The following is a 9,563-nucleotide window of genomic DNA, read 5'->3' as shown; positions in this document are numbered from 1 at the left end:
TTGAAACTCCTAGATCCTTTGAGATTCATTGAACTTTTCAATAACATGTATGAATCTCAATTGTGCCCCTCAAGTTTGTGACTGGGATGTTGAGGATCACAAATAAGGTGTGAACAACCACCTTATAAGTTTTTAATTACTTAGTATTTCATTATACTTTTAATGAGAATTTAAATATCATGTCAAACTCGTTCGACTAACAACCCTCCACGAGTCAAGGAAACGGTGGGTGAGAGTGGACACCCATTAAACTGTCATTTTATAGGCAGTAACCTTATACCCCCCTTATAGATCGGCTTCGTGAATGAGGCCTACTAACGCTAAGACTGACTTTACTCTTATGCATATATATATATATATATATATATATATATATATATATATATATATATATATATATATATATATATATATCAATATTAAACCAATAATATTATAATAGTATAAGGGCTGAATTTTAAACATTTAAAGTTCTAGGGTTTGGAACTAAATGTTTCAAAGTGAGACTTTGCATTTACAAATTCCAAAACTTGAGGGCAAGTTTTGAACTATCCAAAAACTTTTGGTTTCCATAATTTATGAGTTTAATATAGATTTTAAGAAAAGACTCTTCACATTCCATAACTTGAGGACAAGTTATGGAGTTCATGAAAGCATTTATGCAAAAGACTCCTCAAGTTCCATAACTTGAGGACAAGTTATGGAAGACTTAAAACCATTTAAGATGAAATTTAAAAATGAGACTTTTCACTTTCCATAACTTGAGGACAAGTTATGGATTTCATAAAAAACAACTAGATCAAAAAAATCCAACTAACAAAATCAAACAATTTGCATATGAACTAATTAAACTCACAAGTTAAGATAATTCATATCAAACAAGTTTCAAGAAATTAGCCTAATCATATAAACTAATACAAATTATAAAACTTTGACAATTATCTTTTATTTGGATGAGAATCATCATTACCATATCAACAAAATCAGATTTTATGAACTAAAACCTTTTGTGGTAATGATTTTAATCCAAAACAGGCCAAAAAACTTGAAAACCTGCCCACTGGAGCACCAACCCTGCGAGTACATGAACTGGACTCATCGAGTTGGACTTTTTCTGAGTGGACTCGGCGAGTCCCCCAACGGACTCGGCGAGTTCACTTTCCAGAATGCAGAAAATCGATTTTTTTTTACTTTGAAAATTACATTTGCAAAAAATATAATGCAGAGCAATCCTAGTCTTTGATACCACTTATGGGTTTTAGTATACTACAACTTTTTATGGTGCACATACAGCCCTAAAGGCTTTGGATCTATGTTTTCTCTAATTATACATGCAATATTATTTCCAAAGAATTAATCCTACAACTAGCATACATTTGATATAAATAACATGGAATCACAACACACCTAGGACAAAGGATGAATTTTTGAGAGAGTATCCTAACACCAAAATCGGCTCAATGATCTCCAAGAACACTAGTGTGTCTAGTAGCCAATTTTGGATGCTAAGGGGCTTTTTATATAGCATGGCAAGATTAGGGTTACACCATGTAAACCCTAATGTGCATGACCTTCCATATTCCTTAGGCTCCATGTGTTTAAAACTCCATGGATCATCCGTGGGTTTAGCCCAACCTAAGGAATCATGGATCATTGGCCCACACCAAAAGAATGAATGATTTCACCAAATCAACCCCTCATATCTAATTAGTCTCTTTTGATCACAAAATTAATTCTAAATTAATTCTTGATCAATACTAATTAAATAACATGATTTCATATTAATATATTAGAACTTATAATATATTAACAAATCATAAATATCCTCTTCGCAAAAGTCCATCCTATCAAATTGTCCTGGTGATATGCAACTCAAATGGACCATGCTACTCTTGGGACAAGTACATATCAATTATAGTTATGGGCTTAGATACCTAATCCAACATTTTTTTTCATCTGCTGCCCATAAAATTCCTTTGGATATTTGTTCTACGGACCTAATGAGAACATGGTCTTCGTAGCACGAAGGGGAGTCTTTTGATAGAGTAAGAGAGAGAGAGAGAGAGAGAAAGAGAGAGAGAGAAAGCTTATATGCAAAGAGGATAGTGGGGGTGCAATTGATCTTGAAGAGATTCAAGGGTCAAACAATGAAGGAACTTATCAAAATGCTAGGTGTAATGTATGGTTCATGGTATGTATTTAAATTTATAATTTATGATTAAATACATTCACATATGAATAAATACAAGAGAAAAATTATTAAATCAAAAAAGAAAATTTTATTATTATCTAAATAAATCATATGTGATTAGATACATATAATGTCATGTGATTACATGTATTTAATCACATATGATTAAATTTGACAAAGAACAATTATTGAATCGAGAACGTGACAATGAATCTTCTCCACAAAAATCATATGTGATTGGATACATATAATCACATGTGATTATATGTACAATCACATGTGATTATATGTATTTAATTACATATAATTATATGTATTTAATTACATATAATTATATGTAATTAAATACATATAATCTAATCACTTGTGATTAAATAATGAGAACAACTACTGAATCGAGAAAGCAAAAACGAACAATGTCCTCTTAAATCATATGTGATTAGATACATATAATCACATGTGATTGAATGTATTTAATCACATATGATTTATATGTACAATATTCACATATGGTTAACGTTTTAAAAGAACAACTATTGAATCAAGAATACAAAAATAAATAATGTCTAAATAAATCATACATGACTTGATACACATAATCACATGTGTATTTAGTTACATGTGATTATATGTATTTAATCACATGAGATTTTTGTGGACATGATTCGTTTTCGCGTTCTTGATTCAATAGTTGTTCTCGTGTAGTTAATTACAAGTGATTAAATGTATTTAATCAAATACGAATAAAATGTACAAAAAAATAATTATTGAATTGAGAACGTGAAAATGAATCTTTTCCACATAAATCATATGTGATTAGATACATGTAATCTCATGTGATTAGATATATTTAATCACATATGTCATTATCGCGCTCTCGATTCAATAATTATTTTTTTGTCAAATTTAATCATATGTGATTAGATACATATAATCACATGTGATTATATGTATCCAATCACATATGATTTATATGAACGATATTCATTTTTGAGTTTTCGTTTCAATAATGTTTCTCATATATTTAATCATATGTGATTATAAGTATTTAATCATATGATTATAAATATTTAATTATATTTAATCATATATGATTAGATACATAAATCATATGTGATTAGATTCATATAATCACATGTGATTTGATGTATTTAATCACATATGATTAATGTGGATAATGATTTTTTTTCGCGTTCTAGATTCAATATTTGTTATCATGTATATAATCACATGTGATTATATATAACTAATCACATATGATTTATATAGACAAGATTCGTTTTTTCCAAATAAAATCGTATGTGATTAGAAGCATATAATCACATCCGATTAGATGTATTTAATCACATATGATTAAAGTGGGAAAAAACAATTATTGAATCGCGAACATGAAAATGAATCTTGTCTAGATAAATCATATGTGATAAGATGCATATAATCATATGATATTATATGCATTTAATCACATATGATATATTTGTACAATATTTATCTTTGTGTTCTCGATTCAATAGTTGTTCTTGTGTATATAATCATATGTGATTATATGTATCTAATCACATATGATTTATATGGATATCATTATTTTTTGTCTGTATAAATCATATGTGATTAGATATATATATATATATAATCATATATGCTTATATGTATTTAATCACATATGATTGCAGTTGACAAAGAGCAATTATTGAATCGAGAATGTGACAATGAATATCAACCATATAAATCATAAATTATTGGATACATATAATCACATGTGATTATATGAATTTAATCAGATATGATTTATATAGACAATATTTATTTTCACGTGTTGATTCAATAGCTATTCTTGTGTAGTTAATCACGTGTGATTATATTTATTTAATCACATATGATTCGTATGGAAAATATTTATTCTTGCGTCGATTCAATAATTGTTCTAGTATATTTAATCACATATGATTATATGTATATAAGCACATATGATTTGAGGTGGACAAGATTTATATTTTCCTTCTTGATTAAATAGTTGTGCTCATGTACTTAATCACATACGATTATACATATAATCACATGTTATAAAATACATGAGAACAACTAATGAATCGACAAAGCAAAAATTAAATCATATGTGATTTGATTCATATAATCAAATATGATTATATGTATTTAATCACATATTATTAATTTGGATAAAGATTTGTTTTCGCGTTAATATATAATTACACGTGATTTTATGTATCTAATCACATTTGATTTAAATAGATAAGATTTGTTTTTTCCAAATAAGATAATATGTGATTAGAAACATATAATCGCATCTGATTAAATGTATTTAATCACATATGATTAAAGTGGAAAAAATGATTATTGAATCGAGAACACGAAAAGGATCTTAGCCACATAAATCATATGCCATTAGATCCACATTATCACATGTTATTAGTGTATATGTAAACAATAACATAAAACAATTAATTCCTACATAATAGGAGAGTTAGTACTCACCTCCTTGATCTTGAAAATTAGCTAGCATGAGCAAGATGGATCCTTTCCTTTCTTAGAACCTACAAAAAAATTAAAACATTATTTACCTTGTGTTTGTTGTATTAATCTTATAAAACTTATGTACATATTTCCTTATTTTCTCTTTGATTGTAGTCCACTGTTTGGGATATTATTTCTTACCTTTCAACCCATTTTTAAATTTTGATAAAATTATATTGGTAAATTTACCAACTTTATCTTTTCAGAAATATAAAGATCTCATTCTAATGATTTTAGGCTTATTTTATATTAAATTTACAAGTTGGTAACTTTTAGCTATCATTTTTGGACCAACCAACACTATTTGAATAAACTGTATCAATATACTAAGAATTACATCAGACCCTTTATATTTTGGAAACTATACATCCATATCTAACTATAGACTTTGGAATTTTGACATTTGATGTTCTGATGAATTTATTATGATTTTTTGAAGACAATGCATGAAATCTCCAACACCATGGACCAGCCTGAGAAAATTGCCAATTTTACCCCTCAAGGATTTGGAATTTCGAAATATGATTCAAAGTTTGAAGAAAGTAGACACACTAAGATTTCCTGAAAACTAAGTCTCATGACTTTTAGATGTTCGTATTGACTTGCACAGATTTTATAAGTTGGATGACAGATTTGGGAAAATTGATCATAATATATTCTAAATCGTTTTTGATGTTCTATTAAGGAATTAATGGTTAAGTCTTAAGCTTATCACTTTTAATATGATTGTTGGTTACTTATTAGGCTATAGAGATGTGAAATTCAATTTAATCTAAGGGCCTTAATGTTTGGCTTAATAAGGGTTCAAAGTTAAGGTCTTGATAATAGGATTCCACTAAGCCCAGGACCCATCCATGAATCCAACTCCACTATGAAAAAATCTAAGAGGATTTCTATCAAACAGTTGGTGTGTGACACCAAAAACTCTTCCACAATGTTAACTTTCACCATACAAGGATCGCATTTTTGTTGATTTTTTAACTACGTTAAGTTAGGTGTTGATAATAGGATTCCACTAATCCCTAGACCAATCCATGAATCCAATATAAAAGAGATAACCGGAATCTGTCTCATAATTAACTAGGAGTAACTAGTGAAATCAAATCGATAAGTCTACTGTCACACCCCCGAACCGTCAGAAAAACAACGGCGGAAACGTCCGGGGACGGGTGACGTCATACGTAATATCACAACAATCGTATCATACCAATCAAAGTAAACACAACCATTACATTACAATATGAATATTTACATGTGTTTTGAGAACATAATTTTTTACACAACAGTATATAGAAAAAGATAAAGACGAGACTCCAAAAATGCTCCGTCTTCTCCAAAAGCTGGTAAGGTACCTGGCTATCGTTGCCCTGAGAATACAAGCGATTTTGGAAACGTATCAGCATAAAGCTGGTGAGTTCATAAGCATGTTTTTGTATTGAAAACTAGTCACTGAGTTTGTATAAATGATTTCTTTCCATTATAAGTAAATTGTTGTTTGCATCGAAAATCGTTATTATCAAGTTCTGAATATGAATGTATGTTTACCAAGAAAATCCCATATTTGCTAACATGTTTGTTGATTTATGTATGAAAAGTTTCGTTCCATTTGTAAACCCTGGTTATCACCAGTATGTAAGATCTTGTTCGAAAACCCTGGCTATCACCAGTAAGTAGATAGGTAGTTTTATTACTTAAAATAAAACTATAGAAGAAAGAAATCCCATAAACAACGATTAGATTATACTTATTGTGAGTCGTATAACCATACTAATATGACCGATGACCTCCTTGATGTTCTTCAGGCGTCGTACAATTACAAAATTTGTCACCCCAGGTGTGCCCGCCTAACTGTAGCTAACAGTTCAGGTATGAGATTGTCGGTCCCGAATAAATCTATCCACAAATTTCACGCTCTTCCTCAAGGAGACTCTGGTTATACTACCGGAGAGGATTTATTGGTACCCCGAGGGGCATAACGAAGATAAGTTTCACAAGCTCGTATTAACTAGTTTACATGTTGTTTGGTCGTTCTAGAGTTCGAATTCGTTTGTAACGATGCAGAGTATGAATTATTATACACAAAATAATTATTTAGCAAAATACTCCAATTTCGTATTTGTAGTAATGGATAAACTAAATTCGACAAAGTTTATATGTTTGACTTTGCATGAAATTTGAATCTGTAAGACTGGTAATGAAATCCAAAACTATACCCATTATAGTTTTGAATGGTTAGTCACGTTCATGAACTGTTTTGAAAACTATGCAATTATGATTAGAAAACGTCCCTTATGGTCCGCATATTACAAAAGGGATAATTGTATATAAATGTTTGATAGAGAACCGTTGTTATTGCATCGGTTTTTAAGTTATGATAACTTTTGTGTTTAGCTTGTATTCCCCCCTGAAAACATGAAAAACTCGGAAAAGTGTAGGGGTATGAACTCAGTGTTGGTTGAATGCAGAGGACTGAACTAGATGATTCTTGAGTTGCTGTATGTTGCACTTAACGGAAATCCTAATATCAAATGAATACATTTATGTATTTAAATTAGCGATTTCGTTAGACAAGTGTTAGATAAACACTTGGTATCTGTTAAGGAATTTCATCGGGAATTGGTTGGATCGAGGAAAACAGTCTTTTTCCCACGAATGAGTTGTTTACAACTGTAAAGGGAGTTTACAGCCGTGAACAAGATTTGCGGTCCATGGGTTTGCGGTCCAATGGTTTGCGGTCTAAGGGTTTACGGCCCCAAGGGTTTACGGCCGTAAACACTGGACGAGTTGTGTGATTTTCGGTGTTTCAGGGTCATTCCAAGCTAAGCCTTGTGCAAAGCTCAAAGTAGGGTTTAAAGGCCAATATTCAACCTAAAATGGAGTTTACGGCCATTGAAGGGTGTACGGCCGTAAAATCATTCCGAGTTTATGATTTGGGTCGATTTTAGGTAAAAAATCAGTGGTTTCTAGTGGATATCAAGCATAGATGGAAGTTACTTACTGTAAGAGGCTTGGAATGAGGTTTTTAGCCACCACACACTAGTGTGGGTTCTTGGTGTTCTTGGTGAGAGAGAATATCTAGCAAAGACGAAATTATATGGAATGAAAACACGGATTCATCACTTAGAAGGGATTTAAACAAAAGAAAGGTAATGAATCACTTACATTCTTGATGGTTCTTGATCAAACTCGGAATTGTAGAGAGAGAGTAGAGAGAGAAAGCTTCCTAAAGTGTGAAAAGGGTGAAATGAAGGCCACTCAACCCTTATATAAGGTGAGTTTACGGCCAGAGGTGGGGGGTCCACCTGACACTTACCGCAAACAGAGTTTACCGCCGTACATGAGTGTACGGCCATAAACTCGCCTTGGCCGTGAACTCCTTGTTTTTCGAGGGAATCGAGAGTTTTCGCGTGATTTTTCGTTCTCCGGCACGTATGAAATTTTAACAATAATCCTAGCTGATTTACTTAACCAAAGAAGTTGAAAGAAAAATTAAAATAAATTAATTTCATTAATAGAAGCGGGTTACAGTAATAGAATAAATTTCGGGTTGTCACATGTACTCACATGGTGATGGAATATAAGAAATTTTCCATGAGAACAAAGGCTTCAGCTCCATCGATCTAAGCGATTGACATCTCCTTTCCCTTTTTCGATCGATCCAATACTTCAATTATCTTCTTGATTTCATCAAAAATCAGCTACTCGATTCCAGTGGTGGTAAACTCTGCTAGTGACTGATGGTGTCTTTCAGATTAACAGGAGTAGGCGGTATTAGGCGGAGGGAAGGATCAGAGTGGGGTGTCGCTGCTTTGTACGAGAATAAGCAAAGCATGGAGAATAGAAATGTAAAATTACACATAAGCCCTTCCGTTAAGTAAAACATAAATGACACGCCTTTTTTTCTTCATTAAACGAATAGGTGGTATAAAATTGTTGTCAGTTGTTCTCAAATTAGAATTGTTCTCATTTGAACATACCTCTCTCTCTCTCTCTCTCTATATATATATATATATATATATATATATATATATACATTACTAGAAAACTTGATCAATAGCTACAGTACAATCCGTAGCTATTCTGTAGCTATAAGCAGATAGCTACGGAACTGCTACGGAAAAATGGTTGTAGCATAATGGCCCGTGGCTAAATTATAACTACAGATTAGCTACGGAACCGCTACAGAATAGCTACGGAAAATTCCGTAGCTACCATAGCTACGGAATAGCTACGGAAAAAAATAGCTACGGAATTCTTACGGACTCGCTACGGAGCTAAATAGCTACGGATCTAGATAGCTACGGAATAGCTACAGACCTAAATAGCTACGGAAATCCGTAGCTATTCCGTAGCTAACTTCATTTTATTTATAAAAAAATAAAAATTTAAAAATTTCCAATTTTTTTGTCAAATACCATATTCAATTTACATTATTAAAACAGCAAAACAGCAATAGCAAAATAGTAAAACAACAACAACAACAATATCACAAAACAACAAAAACAGCAACAACAATCTGCAATAGCAAAAACAGCAACCAACAATAGGAAAAATAGCATAAATGAATGTAATCAATATCATTGTATAGCTGCTGATCATGGGCTCCAATCTAGAATAAACCAATTGTAATTATTAAAAATAATAAATAATAAGAAGAAACTTCAATGCTAATAAAGGTACAAAATGCACACCTTTGTATTAAACAACATTGAATATATAACTTACATCTTGGGAGGAAGTCAAAAGGGCTAAGTGAATAAAGAGCACCAAGAAACACCGCAAGCAAGAAATAAGATTCAACAATTCCTTCAAAACTTAGCACCTAAAGGCATGTAATAAT

The 9,563-nt window shown here is 31.4% G+C and overlaps 1 long non-coding RNA gene across 1 annotated transcript in view; it reads right to left on the bottom strand.

Moving 5' to 3' along the window:
• Positions 1-9,554: 9,554 nt before the first annotated feature.
• The window catches only part of LOC145033698 (uncharacterized), a 1,385-nt gene continuing 1,376 nt past the window's right edge, over positions 9,555-9,563 (bottom strand). The window contains exon 3 of the long non-coding RNA XR_013677659.1: positions 9,555-9,563. This exon is cut by the window's right edge and continues 125 nt beyond it. This is a non-coding gene — a long non-coding RNA (uncharacterized LOC145033698).

The sequence above is a fragment of the Lactuca saligna genome, chromosome 3, assembly GCF_052625555.1.
Source record: "Lactuca saligna cultivar CGN05327 chromosome 3, ASM5262555v1, whole genome shotgun sequence".
Taxonomy (NCBI): domain Eukaryota; kingdom Viridiplantae; phylum Streptophyta; class Magnoliopsida; order Asterales; family Asteraceae; genus Lactuca; species Lactuca saligna.
Note: the sequence above shows the minus strand (reverse complement) of the source record. Positions and strands in the feature narration are given on the sequence as shown.